General features: G+C 45.5%; 1 protein-coding gene across 1 annotated transcript in view; it reads left to right on the top strand.

Moving 5' to 3' along the window:
- Positions 1-22,657, top strand: part of LOC124795690 — a 371,675-nt gene that overhangs the window by 276,372 nt on the left and 72,646 nt on the right. The window lies entirely within an intron of this gene.

Raw genomic sequence — 22,657 nt, 5'->3', positions numbered from 1 at the left:
CATTTGGAATGCACTGTTCTTCACAAACAGTTTTTAATCATACCTAGGAAAAACTCAATTTCGGCAGACATGTGACTTGCACAATGAAATACTTTTCAAAAACACTTCAGCAACAAGAAATGACATCAGTATCTTCTGTGGACTTCCTTTTCACGTTATTTCTCAGTATCAACATCCAACGTGAAGGTTTGAGACACTTTATTTTTTTTTTTCATGTAAATAACTCTTGACTTCATTATTCCTGAAGAATTTCCTCAACGCCACATTTCTTTTTATAAATGTTTGACATTGCGTCAGTTTGGCGAGCCATCTTAAAGTTGTATTATTCTTGAAGAATCTAGTTTACGAAGATCTGTAGTAATTATTTTTATTACAACGCCTGGTTTCGACAGATCTACGCAGTCATCATCGGTCTTGTAATATTATCAGTTGTACATGCTTGTTACAATACTGAAAGTCACATAATGTTGTTGCGTCGTATAAAACGTGGCAGGGAACATCAACTTGTCGCAAATAACGCACAATTAAAATGTACAACAAGTTGCCCTCATGTCTCAGCATACACAAATCACTTAGCACCACCACGGCGACTTAGCTAGTATCTACACGCTGATGTCCCTTATCACCTTTTATTCGACGCATCATTACTCTGTGACGTTCAGTATTGTAACAGGCATGTAAGAATAATAATATTACAAGATCCTATGATGACAGCGTAGATCTGTCGAAACCAGTCATAGTAACAAAAAGAATTGCTATCGATCTTCACGAACTTGATTCTTCAAGAATAGTATATAATTCTCTTTTTAGCGGTGTAACAGGTCGAACCTCTCGATCATCGTACATGTTAACAGCTCGAGAGTCAAACTGTAACTTTTTTACTTTTTACAATATTTTCCCTTTTGAAATTCCTTAACAATGAATACGGAGATTCAAGACAATGGTACAGCGATTTTCTCGCCGATGATAACTGCTTCGGAGGAGAACACCGCTGGAACACTTTGTCTACATTCTCCTCAGGTTACATGGGCCAAACGGACAAAAAAATGGTTCAGATGGCTCTGAGCACTATGGTACTTAACATCTGAGGTCATCAGTCCCCTAGAACTTAGAACTACTTAAACCTAACTAACCTAAGGACAGCACTCACATCCATGCCCGAGGCAGGATTCGAACCTGCGACCGTAGCGGTCATGCGGTTCCAGACTGAAGCGCCTAGAACCGCTCGGCCACACTGGCCGGCCCAAACGGACAGAAAGGACAAATTGTAAGCACATATATTTAACAAACATTAATTCAGATTATTAACGTAAATAGGGCTTATCTGCTTTAGCCCAAGCGGAGAGGCAGACAGTATTGCCTATGTAAACTTCCGCACTACGCATTGAAAGGAATACATTTTAATTTCCACATGAGAGGGCAACATTTGTTAATTGCGCACCGCGTTTACGTTCCAGGTTACAAACGTTGTTCAGCGTGACGACCATCTGCTCTTACGACAGGCTGGAACCGCACTAGAGATTGCTCTGCTGCTGCCCGAAACATCTCAGGTGGGATGCTGGCTACCCTCACTAAGCTCGTCTTCGACCTCAAATGTGTGTCAGTGTCTGGCTTATAAGCCCCGTCCTACAAGTAACCCCCACAGACAGAAAACTCACGGCTCCAGATCTGGAGATCTTGATGGCCTCGCAGGCTTTCTCCAAATGTGTCATGTAGTAACCGAGTGACCTCGCAGGCAGTGTGAAGTGGAGCTCCATAGGGTATCGAAACAGTCCAAAGCATCTCTCTCCTGTAGGGCAGGTATCACATGTTGGCGAAGCAGATCACAGTAACGTGTGCCGTTCACGCTGAATGTTGTTGGTCCTTGGGGGACGCGGTCCTCAAAGAAAAATGACCCAATTATGAACTGAGCCGCGAAGCCACACCACACAGTGATGCATTCACCATGCAGGGGAAGTTCATGAACGTTCGTTGGCGGTGACTATCCCCAGATGCTATAGTTGTGTGTGGTCAGTACCCCATTTAGTGTAAGGTGTGCAACACCACCCCAGAAAATGTTCCAAGGCCAAGTGTGGTCAGCTTCAACCCTAGAAAGAAGTGTAAGAGCAAAGTCTACTCTAACATTTGCGTCACGTGGCAAAAACTGATGTTAATTTGAAGTTTGTACGGATACCATTTCACAATTGCTCGCAGCACTTTTCGAAAGATGGATAATGAAATTTTTGACTGTCGTCGTACGTCTCGTGCACTGCTTGAAGATCACAGTTTCCGTTCAACATTCTCAGTCACGGCAACAGTAACTGCTTCAACAATATATAGCACAACTGACCGTCGGCCTGGCGTGATTCCCAAATCCCCAGTTAATTCTAACTCCCGAATCATGGTCTTCAAACCCGGTGCGGAAAGAGGGTCTCTCCGTATTCCTTTAATGCTTCGATATTCGCGAAGAGCAGCAGCACTTCTGCTGTTGTTTTGATAAAATGCTTAACGAGTATGGCCCTGTTCTACTTGTCCAAATCCATGTTGACTGTCTGCATCTGTAATGCACGCTGATGCTTGTGTTTAAGTCCTACATCTCCGTACTGCTACCGGCGCCTACCTGCAAGCCATGACGCTATCACTAATAACGAAGGAAATCCTGCGCGTAAGTCTGAACATCATTTCCACAAAGTTGGGTACACTGGCTCGAGCAGCAAAAGTTTAATTGTAACAATCCTGCGCTTTTATGATGGCACGTGTGAAACGCTTCCTTCCTCCATACCTACCAACTACCGTGACGTCGAGCGATGTGGGATTCACGGTCGCAGCCTGAATCCCCGTACTCTTCGAGACGTCTGTGAGACAAACTACGTGACGTAATACTCCGCACAGTTAACGGGAAACGTTATTGGCAGACTAGGGTAAATTCTTGATGCAATAATTTACCAACAGCCGTATGATTTGTAGAAGTTTATTTTATTTTATGAACTTCTATGTGCTGCTACCGGTTTCGGCATTACATTGATGCCATCTTCAGGCCCCATTCGTCATAGTCGTAAAATTGCTATACACGGAAGGAGCCATATAACTGGATCCGTGAATCAATCATCCTGCAACAGCTCTTGGTGGCCAAACGACACAGACTCACGACTATGACGAATGGAGCCTGAAGATGGCATCAATGAAATGCCGAAACTGGCAGCAGCACATAGAAGTTCATAAAATAAAATAAACTTCTACAAATCATACGGCTGTTAGTAAATTATTGCATCAAGAAGTTCATGCCAGCCGTCGTCCCACGATCCATAATGGATCAACGAAGATTAGGGTAAATTCTGTGCTCTGCTAGACTTCAAGTCAACGTAAAGGAGGGTCGCGAGCCTCGCTTTGGCCCTCAAGGCAGGGTTAAGCTACTCACTGCTCCGATGTCAATATTCGAACTCCTGTATCAGACCAACTGCTTTCCGCGAGATTCCAAGATCCGATTAGAGAGTTGCATACCTCGTCAGACCCAAAAGTTTCCAGACTGGAGTAATAAAATATACAGAAGTGTTCGATCGTCGTTTTAATGTTTAATGGTCTCTTCCACTTGACCACAATGCACTCGTGCGCCTCTTGGCTTCAATGTCAATTATGTAGTCAAAGTGTCTATCCTTGACGGAATGTCAGCACTTGGTCGTTTTCTGGTAAGTTCATACTGATAACTCAATGTCTCGTCACCCTGATGATTTTTTTCAGAAAGTACTTGTTCAGTCAAGTCGCGACTGACGTCCTCCAGTCATTATTTTTATTCAGCAGTCATGGAGTGCGCGACAAACTTTGTACACACTATTCTGTTCTGCCGCACGGGATTAGCCGGTCTGAGGCGCTGCAGTCATGGACCGTGCGGCTGGTCCGGCGGAGGCTAGAGTCCTCCCTCGGGCATGGTGGTGTGTTTGTTCTTAGGATAATTTAGATTAAGTAGTGTGTAAGCTTAGGGGCTGATGACCTTAGCAGTTAAGTCCCATAAGATCCCACACATTAAAAAACTATTCTCTTCTCAAAACATCCTGGAGAATTCCTTGTAGCCTTGATTTAGAGATGTTGCTCCGTTGCGGTTTGTGATACGACAATTTTGACACACTACAGCCCCATGTCTACTACTTAACACTGTATACTCACAGCTAACTCATCGAATCCACAACTGTTGTAACTACGTAGGCTTCCACGGCCATTGCTATAATGATTAAAATTCTTCTGGGCGATGTACAGCGTCATTATATAAAACCTTTTGATTATAAACCTAAAACCAACCTGAGGAAGTCTGATTAATATGGCCGAAACGTTGGTTTCAATTTTATTAATTAAATTATTTTTTACAGTAATGCGGTAGAACATCCAGAACAATGTTAATCATAATGCTCACCTGTTGTTCTGTCGTTTACATGTGATACTCAAGCTAGCACCATAGTTACTGCGCTGCCGTCGCTTGTACGCCAGGAACAAACTCAGTCTCGGAACCTTTTGGACGGATGGGGTATGCAGACAGCTTACAGTTCTTACAACGCCTACATCTACCTCATAACGAGTTCCGCCGATAATTTCCTTATAAGAAAATAGATATACAATCCATTGTCAGTAAAATTAAAAGTCTCACAGAAACACAACGTCTATGGAAACAGAATTTATTTGTTTCAGTTAAACCTCGCACCAAGGCCGTTTCGTCGAGTGAAACACCAGTCTCAAGCTAGGTACTGACTACATGAGCTGATGTAAGGGTTCTGCCTTTCGGGAACTTGTACATTGACAAGACAACACTCGCCTACAAAACCAGAAAATGCCTAATCAAAATTCCAGGCTCGTACGCGCTTTCGATTCTTGCAGACATCCCGTACTCAGTATCAACAACTACTTACTTCAGAAACATACTTTAGAACACTACATTCGACTGAGAGGTTTATACCGTTGGAGACTGTTTCCCCCAAATGTAGGTGCTCGCGGTACTCCCTGTACGTGGTGGCATGTAAAAGACAATTGTCTGTACGATCTCGTATTACTCTGGCGACCAGGATCTGGATTCGAGGTAATGAACCGTCAGAATGTTGCCAAGTGGGTTATGTTGTTTAAGCAAGGACGTAACGACACCCACGACAAAGAAAGGAGTGGTAGAACCTCTTTCATTTCAGAAGATGTTGGGCAACAGGTTGGAGAAAAAGTTCGCATTGCTCGTCGTGTGACGCTTATCTCCCTTACAGCAAATTTTCCGCGCGGTTCACGAGTTCTGGGTGAAATTGTGCCGAAAGATTTGGGTTTCTGAAGTTGTGTGCCCGGTGGGTACCAAAAATATTGACCCCGGAACACAGCGAAAATAAAGTGTCGGTTGCACGAGAATTTCGTAAACAATTTCAAACTGAGGATGAATCCATTATCGACTCAGTTGTGACTGGGGCAAAACGTTGATGTGTCACTACAATCCAAAGTCAAAAATACAGTCTGTGGAGGGGCGCCTTACCCATTCTCTATCCTCCAAAAAATTCAAGGTTCAATCCTTTGAAAGGGAATTCGTAGCGTCCGTGTTTAAGGACTGAAGGGCAGTTGTTGGTCGATTTCATTCCCAAAGGGACCACCATAAAGGCACGTGACTATTATGAGACTCTACAAAAGCTGAGAAAAAAACAGCAAAAACAAAAGAAGACGACTGTTGACTTGTGGTGTGTCACTTCTTCATGGCAACACCAGACCCCGGCTCACTCTTGATCTGACAATGTCGTTTGAATGGGGTACTGTGAGGCACCACCCTACTCCACTGACCCTCGAATTACTATATTTTCACTAAACTGAAGTAGTTCTTGGATAAACAGCGTGTTTCGAACGAGGTGTCGGTCATGGTGAGTGTGACAAAGTACTTTGAGGAGGAGGAGCAAACGGTTTACGATGAGGGTACACAAAAACTGGTGCCCCGTCTTCAGAAGTGCACTGATGTCAACGGCGAATAGTGGAGAAATCATAACGTACTCTGGCACATACTATGTAAGTTTCATTACAATATATTCATTGTTCGATTTATAACAACTGCTGCATTTTTACTTCCTGGATGTCCCTTGTACCTCTACGGGAAAAATATAAGAAATGTGACAGCATTGGGTAATAGATCTCGCTGATATGCATAAAACGATAAAAGTTTATGTAAGACATACCGTAGAGAACGTTCTGAAATCTGCAATTCTCTTTACACCCTGTTAACTACAGTCTTGGGGGCCTCACACACGCACACATACACACGCAAACACGAGCAAACGCACATACAGATACACTCACACAACCGTTTTTATCGGAAAATTCCCTGTGCTGAGTCCAGCCCCTCTTGGTAAGCTGATACTAACATATCACGCTTAAAAACTTTTGATATCGGGCGGCCACGGTCGTTGATGACTGCGTCTCGTAATAGTAGAGAACACTTTAATGTTATTTTTTCTTTTCCTGGTTCGTGAACACAGCCTCTTTTCTGCACATTATAAACTGCTACCTCACAGTCACGTTAATGAAAGTCGGTTAATTTTGCCACATGTTTGCTCCAATTTCATCTTCCTATCTGAAATTGATTTGAAAGCATTTGTTTTAATCACAATCACTACCACTACAGTTTTGTCAAGTGGATGATCAGGATATGTCATTCAGGAAACGTATAAAGTAAATGGCAAGACATAAAAATGGTTCAAATGGCTCTGCGCACTATGGGACTTCACTTCTGAGGTCATCAGTCCCCTAGAACGTGGAACTACTTAAACCTAACTAACCTAAGGACATCACACACATCTATGCCCGAAGCAGGATTCGAACCTGCAACCGTAGCGGTCGCGCGGTTACAGACTGTAGCGCCTAGAACCGCTTGGCCACCAGGGCCGGCAAATGCCAAGACAAATCACTTATTTATTTACTTCACTTGGAGGACAAATATTCCACATACCACTTTCGGATGTACCGAACTGTTTATCTCTGTGCGACGGCAAAGGAATGTGCCTGCGTTAGGGAAGTAGAAAGGTGAAATACTGTTAATCAGAACGGTGCCCGGTTAACAATGCGGACCTAGAAAGCTTCCATTCTCGCGCCAATCACCCCTTATTTATTGAACCTAAACGTGTACCATCATTTCTCCTACGGCGGCGAGTTACAGTACTTGGTGTTGAAACCTTTCTAGGGAGGAATGCAGTACCGAACACAGGGTCGTAAAATTGATCAAGTCGTGGAACGAACGTAATGGCGGCAACATAAGTTCCATTTTCATTTCCTCGGCACTTCAAACACACGCGTGTTCACTTACTTGAGAGCACGTTGTTTAAGCCGCTGTACTCTTCATAGGTCTTCTGCAGTGACATGCGTAATGTCCACGTTCACCGTGGAATTTGTTGTTGAGACACACTGAACGTTGACCGTCGTATAGCAGCCCTGATTACTGGCAAACTTATTTTATCTGTAGACCGGTGTAAACACCTGCCGCAGCGGATTTGCTGGAGTCGCATTTGACAGAATTGAGATTAGGAATTTGTACTGTTCTTTAAACTACAACCAGTTTCCCTAATTATACAGTTTCGCAATTAAGCGAGTGATTTCCAAGAGTGAGGAATGTCTCCTTCACCATGATGTTATTGTTACTCATCCTGACATGTGTGGTTGCCAAGCGACATCTCACAAGTTTGCTGAAGCGGGGCACAAGCTGTCTTCTTTCTACTCGACAAATACATGAGCCAGATCACTCGTAACATGTGTCGCCTCGACCGTTGTGCGGTGAGGAGACTCTTGTTAGATGTGATCTGACCCTTGTGTATGTCGGGCAGTACAATTACAGTGTGTGTCTTTTTACAGCCCTCACGAATACTTGATAATTGGACTTCGACGCTCGAACTATTAGTGGAGAAATAAGTAAATACACAAGTTAGCTGTTGAACAGTTATTTCCAGAAAAAGGAACATGTGTTAGACTCCGGCGAGACAGTCCATACACCGCTTCCTGCCGCAGCGTCTATTAGCCACGAAGATACGCATATATCAGACAGTTTCTTACAAATGTGGAACTTGGACGAGAATGCACTTTTTGGGTTGTCATAATGCAGTTTTCAGTAGGGCTGACACCCACACTGCAAGGGTACGCCATTGGTGAAGTGCATGAATTTGTCAGAAGGGGGTAGCATCATCTACATCTTCATCGATACTGTGCAAATCACATTTAAGTGCCTGGCAGAGGGTTCATCGAACCACATTCACAATTCTCTATTATTCCAATCTCGTATAGCGCGCGAAAAGAATGAACACCTGTATCTTTCCGTACGAGCTCTGATTTCCCTTATTTTATCTTGGTGATCGTTCCTCCCTATGTATGTCAGTGTCAACAAAATATTTTCGCATTCGGAGGAGAAAGTTGGTGATTGGAATTTCGTGAGAAGATTCCGTCGCAACGAAAAACGCCTTTCTTTTAACGATGTCCAGCCCAAATCCTGTATCATTTCTGTGACACTCTCTCCCATATTTCGCGATAATACAAAACGTGCTGCCTTTCTCTGAACTTTTTCGATGTACTCCATCAGTCCTATCTGGTAAGGATCCCACACCGCGCAGCAGTATTCTAAAAGAGGACGGAGAAGCGTAGTGTAGGCAGTCTCCTTAGTAAAATGGTTCAAATGGCTCTGACCACTATGGGACTTAACTGCTGTGCTCATCAGTCCCCTAGAACTTAGAACTACTTAAACCTAAGTAACCTAAGGACATCAAACACATCCATGTCCGAGGCAGGATTCGAACCTGCGACCGTAGCGGTCGCGCGGTTCCGGACTGTAGCGCCTAAAACCGCTCGGCCACTCCGGCCGGCAGTCTGCTTAGTAGGACTGTTACATTTTCTAAGTGTCCTTCCAATAAAACGCAGTCTTTGGTTAGCCTTCCCCACAACATATCTGTTCCTTCCAATTTAAGTTGTTCATTATTGTAATATCTAGGCATTTAGTTGAATTTACGGCTTTCAGATTAGACTGATTTATCGTGTAATCGCAATAGGAATTACTTGATCTGACAGAGAAGCAACTCGCCTTCTCTTGCTCTTTAGCCGTAATAACCACTATTACAGAGCCATTGAGACCTTTCCGCAGAGTTTTTCAACAAACTGAACACAATCCACGGATGTATGCATTGATCCGCAATGGAATTAGGTCTACATAAATGTCAGAGAAGGCCTAAACCGTACTAACTTTGTTGTCGACTCTCTTTCGTTCAACCGTTGCAGTTCCGCATGCGCTAAAAACTGTTTCGGGAAAGGGGGCAACTCACCATACGTCTTCCCCAGTCTTCCGTGGTTCTTGTGCTATCGCTAAATACATGGTCCTGCCAGTGTTCAACGTTACCGTACAATAACCACTTACAGACGGCAGGGGCAGAACTAACAGTGGAAGGTACAAAATTATGTCAGAAGACGCGGAAAACAGGCAGCCGTTGTAGTAATACGAAAACGGAGCGATTTATCTGACATCCAAAAGGGCGTGCTCATTGCCTTCCGGGCCAAGCATTCCGAAAGCGGCTGTTTGTAGATAGTTCGCATGCCGCAGTGGTTAAAGTATACCGTGCCTGGCTCAATGGCACTAACCAGGACCGACGCTGAGGCAGTAGTGGCGCACCACGGGACATAGATGGCAGTAGTGAACGACGCTTGCGCAGATGTGTGCGGCCGAACAGACCTGCAACTATTGAGCAGCTGGCCACCAGACGAATCAAGGGGCTACCAGGAATGTCTCCTCATCGACAGATCAGCGAACGTTGCCTCGCAGGGGCCTCCACAGCAGCTCCTGGTTCATGCACCCATGCTGATTGCTATTCATCGGCGACAAAGGCTGGAATCTGCGAGGCAATAACGCAACTGGCCGCAACTGCACATCCACTTGGTGGCGACAGGTGGCCTTTCCAGATGAATCACATCTTGTGTTCCATCGGACAGATGGCTGTTGGCGTGTAAAATGTGAAATGTCTCTGGCTCTGAGCACTATGGGACTTAACATATGTGGTCATCAGTCCCCTAGAACTTAGAACTCCTTAAATCTAACTAACCTAAGGACATCACACACATCCATGCCCAATACAGGATTCGAACCTGTGACCGTAGCGGTCGCGCGGTTCCGAACTGAAGAGCCTAGAACCTCTCGGCCACACCGGCCGACTGTGAAACGTCTGAAAGCGCACACCCTACATGCGTTATGGTCTGGGGATCGTTTTCTTGGCATTCGCTGTGTGATCTGGTCTTTTTAGTTGGTACAGTGGACCAACACAAGTATGCATCTGTCCTTGGGGAATAGGTCCTCCCCTACATGCAGTTTATTTTTCCTCACATGATGGCCTCTACCAGCCGGACGATACAAGGTGTAACTCAGCTTACAGTGTACTTGTGTAGTTTGAAGAGGAGCAATTGGAGTTTACCGTACACCACTCCTACCGAACCCGCCGGATTTAAACTCAGTCGAGTATCTGTGGGACCACCTCCATCGGGCCGTCCGTGCCACGGGTGTTCAACCGAGAAACCTAGCGCAGCTGGGCACGGCACTGGAATCGGCAAATTTAGACATCCCTGCCTGTACCTCCCAGAACGTCACTGACTCTCTTCCGCACGTAAGAAGTAATACCTCGGGTTCTGAAATCTCCATGACGTGACATACGCATCATTATTTTACTAGAATACTCTGATGGCATGATGTGACAAATCCAGTTGCCTTATATGGTGATTCTGATTCCCCACCCAGCTCGAATATCAACGCCGACATACGGTAGAAAAGTTATTGGCACATTCGAGCTCTCTTGCATGATACTGGGTGCTTTTGACATCGCCCAAGGACGATGGTTGAGGTGGGGCTGGAAGGGTTGGGGGTGGAGTGGCGTATGATCACGCAAGAGAGAGCTTGATGTGTTTCTTGAAGTTTTCCCGGCATTCTGAATATTCAATAAGGTTTCGGGAAGAGTCCGCAAAGTGGCGGTCACCTGAAGATGGCTGAACGGTTGCCAGCTGAAATACTGTAGCATGAAGTCAACATTATCCTACTGCAACCCCAAAACCCTACAGAATAAGAGAGAGCTTCGCTGGACCTACGAGTATTCCATATGATTTCAGCTATAATCATCTACTACTGATAGTCCTAAGTTGTTCTACGAATTACCGAATTTCAAATGTTTTTAAGTACTTCGCCCTGGGTGTTGCAGTTTTGGTGTATCATTTTTCACAAGCTATTTAGTTTTGAAAAAAAATATGTTGAATACTGTGAAATTTGTATGAAAAACTGCGTAAATGTGTGTACGTAGTTAGCTAACCTAAACACTTGAAGGCGGAGAAGGCTTAGTCAAGAAATCTGACCTGGGACAAGAAAGGAAGGCTGACGCATGCCGCGGCATGTTTCGCCCTTGGGCAACGACAGTCGTCCGCGCCGCCGGTTGTAAGAGATCCTGCTCTTCGAGGACGGGCCGCAGCCGGCCAGGATCACACTCGCGCTGACGTGTCCTGCTCATGTTCGACTATAGTCCCAATGCCTACTGCGCTGTCCAGTCCCATTGAGGGGGGGGACGTTGTTGAAAAACACACACACTATTTCAAAAAGGCACCGAATCCACAGTTTTGGAGATATGGCAATGAAATTTTGTACCACGCTTTACATGAAAGTAACACATTTACATATTAAATCCTTTGATTATATATTATAATCTTATTTTTGAATGAAACTTGAAGTTTTATTTTCAAAAAATACTGCATGTTCCTTTTTCTCAGAAAGTATTCAAGAGATTTCTACAAAAATTTCTCTGTTTCATCTCTTTATATGTTGTAAGCTTCTCTCATGAGGTTTTTGGAATAGGTCAAATAGAAGAATTTTCATAACATTTAAATTACAATTCCACAAGTGCAATTTTAAATTCACGCAAAATTCCAAGCACTTTGCCCCATATCTCAGCTTGCAATCAGAATTTCAAAATTTGCTCTTGAGACAACGTTTATTAGGTTTACGGAACTATGTGTACAAAATTTCATAATTGTAGCACTCATAGAATCTGAGGAAAAGGTACATAAACTTTAAAAAACAAACTTTCAGAAAACGGAATTTAAAGTTCAATCTAACTTTTTTCCTTATGTCACTTCTTCAGAAGGCACCACATTTGTACTCTGGGTCGTCTTTCCCTTCAAGGCTTATCTTCTGCTTTCTTGTTATCTGTCTTCTTTCCTTTACCGGGTTCTCAACTGACTTTTCAGCTGCAGAGATGCGCTGTAAATCTATTTTTCTCAGGATGTCTTGAGTAAAATTTCCTATCTTGAAGCCCATTCTTCCTAATACCTTCATCCTCCCAACTTCCCATCATTAAATACAATAACCACATCATAAGTTGCAGTTCTGGCGACTGTAATAGATGCAAATGTGTTTTTAGGGCATCGTTTCCATATGAGAGAATTTAGAGACTCACTTTTATTTTGGGTTTTGCCACGAACACACTTTTTGAGAAGTGCAGGATCGGCCAAAGATGATCTATAAAACCAAAGAGTATGTATCACGGTCTTCTAGATGTATTCCGCACCTTTGGTTGAAAGTAATACACAGATTCGTTGTTCACTGAGCTGGTACTGAAGCGCTGCTTCAAAACGTGGGCGTGGAAGGGAGGCCGCGTCACACTTTTAATTAATTTTCAGGCACTTCGGATGCGATTTCAGCATTGAAACTTTGGAAACTTATTGTCCATGAGCTGTACTAACAGATAAAAAATATATCGAAAGTTGACATTTTAGTCAATTTCATCTTTCAGCAGGCCCACGCAGCAGCAGCATAGGGCGAGTAGCGTGCCAGGTCGCTTCGAAGTAGGACGTGTATTATTGCTTCGTTGGCCTTCAATTTCATTTGACGTGACAGGGATGTGGTTGATCGGAAAATTGTTCCTAACTCTCCTCCAGTGGTGCTTCGTAGAGTCACAACCTACACTGAGGGACATTCTCCCGGCCCTATTTGATTCCATGCAGTGACACTTAGATGCTCTGATTCCATCACATAGGTGCATCCCCATAAAGTTAAAGTTTATGGGGATAACGCACTGCATCGAAGCACACGGTCACTGCGCGCTTCCCATTTCCGAGGAGTCCATTAAAAATGCCGTCGCGAACGGTGTAAAATCAAACTGATGATGAGTGTGGCTTATGACAAGAAGGGAATGATAGCAACAAAGTGCCCCAGGGAACCACTTTAACGGGGCGATACTACACGTGCTTTCGGATAAGTGTTTCGCGGCGAAATGTCACTAAAGGTCATACATTTTCGCAGCTGGGTTGCTCAATTTGCACGATAGCTCAAGACCGCTTATTGCCATAACAGAACGCAGAGTTTCGGATAATTACGGATAGGAAATCCTCCCCCATCCACCCTTCAGTCCTGAAATGAATCAGCTAGATTTTCATTCGTTTCCAGAACTCCGCTCTGAGGTAAACGTACCAAACCACTGAGGGGCTCATGTCGCTGTGACCACAGAAATCAAATAGATCGAAAGAGTTGGCGTCCCAACAGCAATACAAGACCTGCCGAAACGCTGGGCTACTGTTGTTGGGAAGAATGAAGTTTACACTAAGGCATATAAAGTCATTCCGTACAATAAAAAAACTGAACCATTTGAAGGTGTGCAGGATTTTTGAAATGACCCTTGTATATCTCGAATATTCATCGTAGAGGATTCCTGGGTCACAGTCGTTTATTATAATAATCCGCTCATGCTCATAAATTAAGGATAATGCTGATACATTGTGATACAAGCTGTGGTGGGCGGTTTGAGGGGTTTAAATCACCTCGGGGTATGACCATGCGATGCATTTGACCTGCGGTCGTCGCACGGTGGCGCTGGCAGTCGTCCACATACGCAGAGTTGTGTTGGTGCATGTCAAGAGTAAGGTGCAGCGAGTAAGTGTTCAGACGTTTTTAGAAGTGCTAATGGTGACTGTGTGTTGAAAATGGCTCAAAGAACACATATTGATGACGTTATGAGGGGTAGAATACTAGGGACGACTGGAGGCTGGTCAAACACAGCAGGTCGTAGCACGGGCCCTCCGTGTGCCACAAAGTGTGATCTCCCGATTATGGCAATGATTCCAGCATACAGGAAACGTGTCCAGGCTCTACAGTACGGGACGTCCACAGCGTACAACACCACAAGAAGACCAATATCTCACCATCAGTACCCGCAGACGGCACGAAGTACTGCAGGTAGCCTTGCTCGGGACCTTACCGCACCCACTGGAACAGTTGTCTCCAGACACACAGTCTACAGACGACTGAACAGACATGGTTTATTCGCCTGGAGACCTGCAAGGTGCATTCCACTGACCCCTGGTCACTGGAGAGCCCGTAAAGCGTGGTGCCAAGAACACACTACATGGTCATTGGAACAGTGGTCCCAGGTTATGTTCACGGACGAGTCCAGGTATAGTCTGAACAGTGATTCTCACTGGGTTTTAATCTGGCGTGAACCAGGAACCAGATAACAACCCCTTAATGTCCTTGAAAGGGACCTATATGGGGTCATGGTTTGATGGTGTGTGGGGTGGGATTATGATTGGAGCACGTACATTCCTGCATGTCTTTGAAAGAGGAACTGTAACAAGTCAGGTGTATTGGGACGTCATTTTGCACCAGTATGTACGCCTTTTCAGGTGTGCAGTGGGTCCCACCTTCCTCCTGATGGATGATAACGCACAGCGCCACCGAGCTGCTATCGTGGAGGAGTACCTTGAAACAGAAAATATCAGGTGAATGGAGTGGCCTAACTGTTCTCCAGACGTAAACGCCATCGATCACGTTGGCATTCTCTCGGTCGGCGTATCGCTGCACGTCTTCAAATTCTTACGACACTTCAGGAGCTCCGACGCACTGGTACAAGAAGGGGAGGCTATACCCCAACAGCTGCTCGACCACCTGATCCAAAGTATGTCAACCCATTGTGCGGCCTGCGTACGTGTGCATAGTGATCATATCCCATATTGATGTCGGAGTACATGCGTGGGAAACAGTGGCGTTTTGTAGCACATGTGTTTCGGACGGTTTTCTCACCTTTATCACCAATACCGTGGACTTACAGATCCGTGTCGCGCGTGTTCCCAATGTGCCTATGCTATGAGCGACAGTTTTGTGTAGTGCCACGTTGTGTGGCAACACATTCTGCAATCATCCTTAATTTATGAGCATGAGTGTAATAACTGATATAGCCTACAGCTGCAAAGATGGTTTTATAACCTATTTTTACTCCGATTTGCACCCTGAGGCTGTCTTAGTTACTGTTATTGCAACTAACGGCTGTGTCTCCACCAATCCACTTGATACATATTCAAGATATATACATTCCACATCGAGAAATGGTAACTGTGCACAGGTACATCTGAAGATGGGACATGAAGTCACCAAATTGATCACAGAATGTAGAAGTTAAAAACCATCCTTACGCCTGAGGTTGTTTTAGTGATATAACACACGGCTGCTTTCCCACCAGTCTCCAGCTATGGATATTCAAAGTTTTTTTTTTTTTTTCTAGATTTCGCCGTGGTAAGTGGTATGTTCCTCTGGGACTAAACTGCTGAGGTCATCGGTCCTTAGGCTTACACACTACTTAATCTCACTTAAACTAACTTACGCCAATAACACACACCCATGCCCGAGGAAGGAATCGAACCTCCGACGGGGGAAGCCGCGCAAACAGTGGTAAGACGCGTCAGACCGCGCGACTACCCCGCGCGGTATTTCGCCATGTACGCCTAACTTATCAAACATAATCTTCAGTTAGGTGATGGTTCGACGATTCGCTATGTCCGCTCTTACTATCGAGTGCACGTACGCCCAGTAAACTGCAACACTCTCCTAGAAAGCCGCCAAATGGGCCAGGCCAAATATCAGGCCCGCGCACGGCAACACACTCGCTCGGGCAGAACAGCTTCACTGATCACTAAGGAAGACTAATTGCAGCTAAAACAGTGAATTTTTATATCACAATGTATTTAGTGGCTCGGAATCTTATCATCAACTCTGCAGAGAAACCTTGATACACTGGTGTACACTATACGATGAGACAGACTGGTTACTACGTGAACCACTGTATTACAATAAGCACATATCACTCAGCCACTGCAGCGAAAACACAGCCTGGAATAACTTTAATTTTAAGGGTGATGTTTAAGAGAAATGGTGTACCGTGATTAATCACCCATTAAACATGCATTAAAGAATAAGGCCACATTAGTCGGGGTACTTAATTTACTACCATCATGGCAAACCAAAGACAAACCAAATTTGATAATTCATCCAACTAAAATAATTTGGCAGAGGCTAGAATTTACGGCAACTAATTCGTGACTCATGGCTCAGACCATGCACGAGGATTACAATTTGAAGAGCCTTTAAACACCAAGTTGAGTTCCAGATTGCGCTGAGGGGAAAAATGTCACGTGTACAAATACAATAACATCCAGTGCTGCTCAGCATAGTAGCCTTCTCATCTAGCTCTACACATATACTCCATATGCTCCACTAGCCACCAAGCGGTGTGTGGCGGAGGGCACTATTCGCTCCAAAGTCATATTTCCCCCCCCCCCCCCCCCCCCTCCCCCTCTGTTCCACTCGCGGATCGCGCGAGGTAAAAACGACTGTCTGAACGCCTCAGTATGAGTTCTAATTTCCCTTATCTATGAATGGTGATCATTGCGCGATTTGAAAGTTGGTGGTAATAATATATGCTTTACATCCTCGGCGAAGATCGGATTTAGGAATTTCATGAGCAGCCCCTTCCGTTTAGCGCGTCGTCTATCTACAAGTGTGTCCGACTTCAAACTTTCTATGAGATTTATAACGTTCCCGCGATGGCTAAATGTACAAGTCACGAATCTTGCCGCTCTTCTTTGGACCTTCTCAATCTCTTGAATCAGACCCAACTAGTAAGGGTCCCACACAGACGAACAATACTCCAAGACTGAACGAAGTATTGTAAGCCTTACAAGAAAACTTGATATCAGTTGCACGTCAGTAGAATACTCAGATAAGATAATAAAAATTCATACACTCTGCATATCAGAGCAATAGTTCCACTAAACAACTCGAAAGCCTCACAGAAACAAAATTTAACAGACCTTAATGTCAACTCGCTCTCTTTACCACTGGAAAGCCACTGCCATCTACCACCATGGTGACGACAGTAGTCATTAATCGAAAAAAACAGAAAAACCCCCTTCCGTCATGGTGAACACGCCTCTGACAGCCTGGTACCTCCATCGTAACCAGTTCCTTCCTCCTCAAAGACGGCAGGCGATGAATAGGAGGTTGCTTCAAGATGCGATGTTGACAGCCTTTTTCCGTTATTGCACTGACAGACCATGCCCCAACAGAAAACTTGTTTTTTATTCTGCTCCACAGCCCATACCACCACGACCAAAGACAACCAAACACCGGTTTGCCACGGTCCTGCTAGAGGGAGGCACACTCGTGTTTCAAAGCCCTGTGGTCAAAGATGAAAGGCGACTACCACAGTCGTTATCACCCGATTAGCCGCCACGGCTCAAGTTGTTTTCTTCTGTCACATTATTTACATGTTACACTACCACTTTCACGGAACCCGTTGAAGAGGTTGGTAAATAACTGCCGAGAAGGGTGAGATCTATTGGGATATCTTGCCGCATACACCGTACAAGAACGAATTGCATTCTTCCTACACTCTCCGTACACCATAAGCATGACGGCTTTTCCTGCGTTGATAAATCCCATAGTCCACTGATGACCTACTACTTGGACGAACTCACCAGCAAGTCGAACTGCACTCAATGAACATGCAGGAACACTGTACAACTTCGCACCTAGCAATTACGCAATTTGATTGGCGCAAATAAGTGTCGTTGTGGGAACTTTTCAAAATACGATATATCGTACACGACCGGAACTAGAATCCTGCGCCGGCCGGAGTGGCCGTGCGGTTCTAGGCGCTACAGTCTGTAGCCGAGCGACCGCTACGGTCGCAGGTTCGAATCGTGCCTCGGGCATGGATGTGTGTGATGTCCTTAGGTTAGTTAGGTTTAATTAGTTCTAAGTTCTAGGCGACTGATGGCCTCAGAAGTTAAGTCGGATAGTGCTCAGAGCCATTTGAACCTAGAATCCTGCAACAAAACACCACTGACGTTCTAATTTACGCTAATTTTAGTCTGTTAACGTCAATAGGCATTGCTCCATTTAAAAAGTGTATGTTTGCAAAAAAAATACACATCTAAATATTATTATAATCTGTTCATTGGCTAACAATAGGAGCCCCTGACTACCAGTCAATTCTGTGAAAACTGCAGATGAATAGCGCTTTCCATTTCCGCAATATTTGTGGTGCAACTTTTCGGTGGTTCGCCCTTTACGTGCAGACTAAAGCGATGAATGAGAATTTTTACCAAGGCCGATATTCGAACCCAGATCTAGTGCTCACTTTTTTTTTTTTTGTCACTTGTGAGCTACTGTTTCACCATGAGTCCACCATTACTTTGTTTTCTGTGAAAAATATCCAACGTTTCCCCCGTAGTTTATCAGTTTCATAACGATGGATGTTTAACTCTGTGTTCTGCCTTACGGCAGATCTTGTCATGGGGAAAGCCTCGTCAGAGAGGTCCACCGCATGAGCGTCTAGGGAAGTGATTCCAGTGGTGGTTTCCCGTTGCCTTCCACTGATAATGATGAAATGATAATGAGGACAACAAACACACAATCCCCGAGCAGAGAAAATCTCCGATCCAGCGGGGAGTCGAACCCGGGCCCCTTGGCGTGACAAACCGCCGCGCTGACCACTTTTTTTTTTTGTAATCTTTATTATTGAACAAACGGAGACTACATATATATATATATATATATATATATATATATATATATATATATATATATATATATAAACAAAGCAAAAGTTCTTCAAGGTACCAGTTAAACATATACAAATGAGTGTTAGGTAAACAAATTATTAGAATAACATGAAATACAACAAAGTAGAACATATCCTGTTTTCCTTTTTTTTGTTTTTTTTTTGTTTTTGTTTAAAAATTTGTATTGAACAAACTAAAAGTACATATATATTCACTACGCAAGAGTCCTTCAAGGTACCATTTAAGAATATACAAATGACTGACTGTTAGTTACACAAAAGAAACAAAAAAAATATTAAAAAAGAAAAACATTAAATACAACAAAATATAACATATTCTGTCTTCTTCCTTTTTTAAAAAAATGTGTTTGTTTTTGGTCGATGCATGAGAACGTTGATAAGGGTGTTGCATCATGTGACAGGTAGGCATGGTACACCCCAACTTTGAGGGGGGTCAAGGAAGACGCCGCGGAGATAACCGGCAAAAGTTTGTCGGTAAGATGGTTTTCGGGTGAGGGTGCTATGCGCGGTCACAACTTTGTACCAGAAGTCAAGGACTGTATGCGGACCACTCCGAAAGAGATATTCTAAAGCCTGTCCTCGAAACCAGATTAGGGTATGGTGCTTAGCAAGAGGGTAGTGAAATGTTTGGGGCAACAACAGGAAATCCGGGGTTACCGTCGTTGGCGGGGCACAGAGATAAAAGCCCACGATTCGTTGGATGATGAGCCATACGTTTTGTTTCAGGGGGCACGTAAGACGGTGCTCGTCGGTGTCTTCGAGCTGACAGTCAGGGCAGAGTGGGGAGTTGGCCAATCCTATGCGATAAAGTCGACTATTAGACGGGAATTTTCCATAGACTAAAACATACCAGAGTGCAGACACAGACGACGGTAAAAAGGGTGCATGCACACACCCCCAAACCGTGCGCCAGTTAATGTCAGGATGCTGTAGCACCATGGGGTCGCAAGGGTTGGACAGCATAAACAAACGATAATAATCTTTTGTACGGGGAGGAGGGGTGACTGGAAGATCGACCCGAACGTAGCTGAGTTCTATGAAACAATTGGCGACGTAGTACAATAATGGAGAAATAGGTGCCACATTGATCGGTGGATCGAGAGAAGCTGGTCGGAGGATATCTAAGAGACTGCGTGTTAAAGCCGGGACCGGCCCCTGCCAGTGCCGCAATAGAGTGTGGACAAAGAGTGCAGAAGAGCGTGCCCGCACGTTGATGAGTCCGAGGCCACCTTTTGCAGGAGGCAGTGTTAGAGTGTTGTAGCGGACTTTGAAAAGTGCACCTGCTGACACGAAATATCCAAAGGCTGATTGGATGAGGCGGCCAAGGAGTAACGGCATTGGGAGGATCTGGGCGACGTGTACCGGTTTAGGGGCGACATACATGTTGACATAGGACACACGTTGGAGTTGGTTTAAGTTACGGTGCACTTGACCGCGGACATGGTGCCGAATCGACTGCAAAAGCCGCCGGTAAGCCAGGGCCACTGTGCGGTGTGTGGAGCTCGTAAATTCGATATCCAAGTAACGAAGGGTGGCACTGACTGGGAGTGGGGTCGGCACCATAGCCGGGAGGCCGCGCCCAATGTGTATCATAGTCGATTTACGGACATTAAGAATGCTACTAGAAAGACGTCCATACTGGTGGATCCATTGGATGGCGTCATTGAGTTCCGTGGAGGAGCAGGTGAGAAAGAGGAGATCGTCCGCATAAGCCCTACAGTGAAAGGTGTGGTCACACAAAGTGAGGCCCTGCAGTCTAGAGGTAAGTCCAGTGATGAGGGGCTCAAGTGCAATGGTATATAGTAAAGTAGACATAGGGCATCCTTGACGCACAGAGCGGTGTATAGGAATCGGTCCTACAAGCCTCCCATTGACTTGTACCATCGAGACCGCGGGAAGTAGTAACCGGCGAATGGCATCGACAAAAAGCAATGGGAACCCCAGAACCCCATACGTGTCGCCACCATGAGGAGGAATGGGTGTCGAACGTGATCAAAGGCACTCGTGAAATCGACGGATACTAGTGCTGCACGAAGGCGACAAACCGACGCCAGTGCAATGAGGTCACGGCATTCTCCTAGGGCTGTTTGTAAGGTGGCCGCACAACCACGTGCAGTCTGCTCAGGTGAAAGGACAGTAGGTAAGACAGTGCATATGCGCGCTGCTAAGAGGCGTGCATAGATTTTATAGTCTGCATTCAGTAGTGTAAGGGGGCGACATGCAGAGACATGAGACCCTCCCTTCGGTTTAGGCACAGGTAGAAGAATGCCAGTGACGAATTCAGGTGGAATTGGGAAGGACGGAGTAAAGAGTTCCTGAATCATTTCCGTCCAGCGAGGAAGCATTAACGTGGTGAACGCCCGGTAAAACTCCACTGGGAGACCATCTGGTCCGGGTGATTTGTTCTTGGCCCCTTTGTTGATCGCATCTACCACTTCTTCTGCGGTGATTGCAGACATCATGGACGTTGACTCCGCTACGGTGAGGGTCCGATCAGGGGAAGGACGGAGATCATCAGGAATGGGCGTCGCCATCGGTTCATCATCATAAAATTGGCGATAATGTTCAGCAAAGGCGGACACGACTGCCGCCTGTGTTGTGTGGTGAACACTATCGGAGGTCGTGATGTTGGGGACGAAAAGCCGACGTCGACGACTGTGGTCGGATGCGGCATGGACTGTGGATGGGGTTTCGTCGTGGAGGAGGTCTTGTCGTCGGGAACGCACCACGACACCATGCAGTCGGGCACGTTAAAGAGAGAGGAGACGAGCTTTAGTACGTTGTCGTTCCCTGTGGGTGTCAGGTGATGGAGCGAGCGCATCGAGCTCACGGAGGACGGCGTAGTGAAAATTTGTGGTGTATGAAGGCCTTTCTGATCGCAGGTTTGGCACATTTGAGCCACCAATGGAACATGGATGTGTACTGCGGGAGGCGTCTTTCGCAAGACGCCCATGTAGTGGCAACACATTGTCGGCAGTGTGGATCATTAAGGAGGGAGGTATTAAGCTTCCAGTAACCTCTGCTGCGCCACACTGACTGAGGTGGCAGAGCCAGGGAGCAAATGACGGCGCAATGGTCCGAAAATGCAAGAGGCCATCGTTCAGCTTGGGCGACTTCATTGCCGAGGTGAGCAGAGACATAAAACCGGTCCAGTCTGCTCGCAGAATGTGCTGTATAATGGGTAAAACCGGGGGGGATTGCCATGAATTTTCTCCCAAACGTCCACTAGATGAAAATCTTCGATTAAGGTGAGCAGCGCCGGGCATGGCGAATAACCAGGCATTTGGTCCTGCGGATGGAGGACACAGTTGAAATCGCCTCCCATGATAAGGCGATCATAGCGTCCAGAAAACAGGGGCGCCACGTCATGTCCGAAGAAAGTGGACCGCTGCCGACGGTTCGTGGAGCCAGACGGAGCGTAAATATTGATTACGCGCGTGTCGAAGATGGAAACAGCCATGCCTCTTCCACAGGGAAGGATTGTCGTGTCCGTGAGTGGGATTCCTTCGCGTATGTTGAAAGCCACTCCACGCCCTGATTGATCACATGTGGACGTGCATGAGTCGTAGCCGTAGACTGGTGGTAGTGTGGCAACGCGTACTTCCTGAAGAAGGGCGACGTCGACGTCAGAGGCCCGAAGCACGTCACATAGGAGTTGCAGCTTGGGTGCAGTGCCGATCATGTTGATGTTCAGTGTGGCAAACCGGTATGTTTGTTTCAGTGGTGGTGGACGCGCATCTACCATCACCAAGGGAAGTAAGAGGAGGGCACCG

This window comes from Schistocerca piceifrons, chromosome 4, assembly GCF_021461385.2.
Source record: "Schistocerca piceifrons isolate TAMUIC-IGC-003096 chromosome 4, iqSchPice1.1, whole genome shotgun sequence".
NCBI lineage: Eukaryota > Metazoa > Arthropoda > Insecta > Orthoptera > Acrididae > Schistocerca > Schistocerca piceifrons.
Note: the sequence above shows the minus strand (reverse complement) of the source record. Positions and strands in the feature narration are given on the sequence as shown.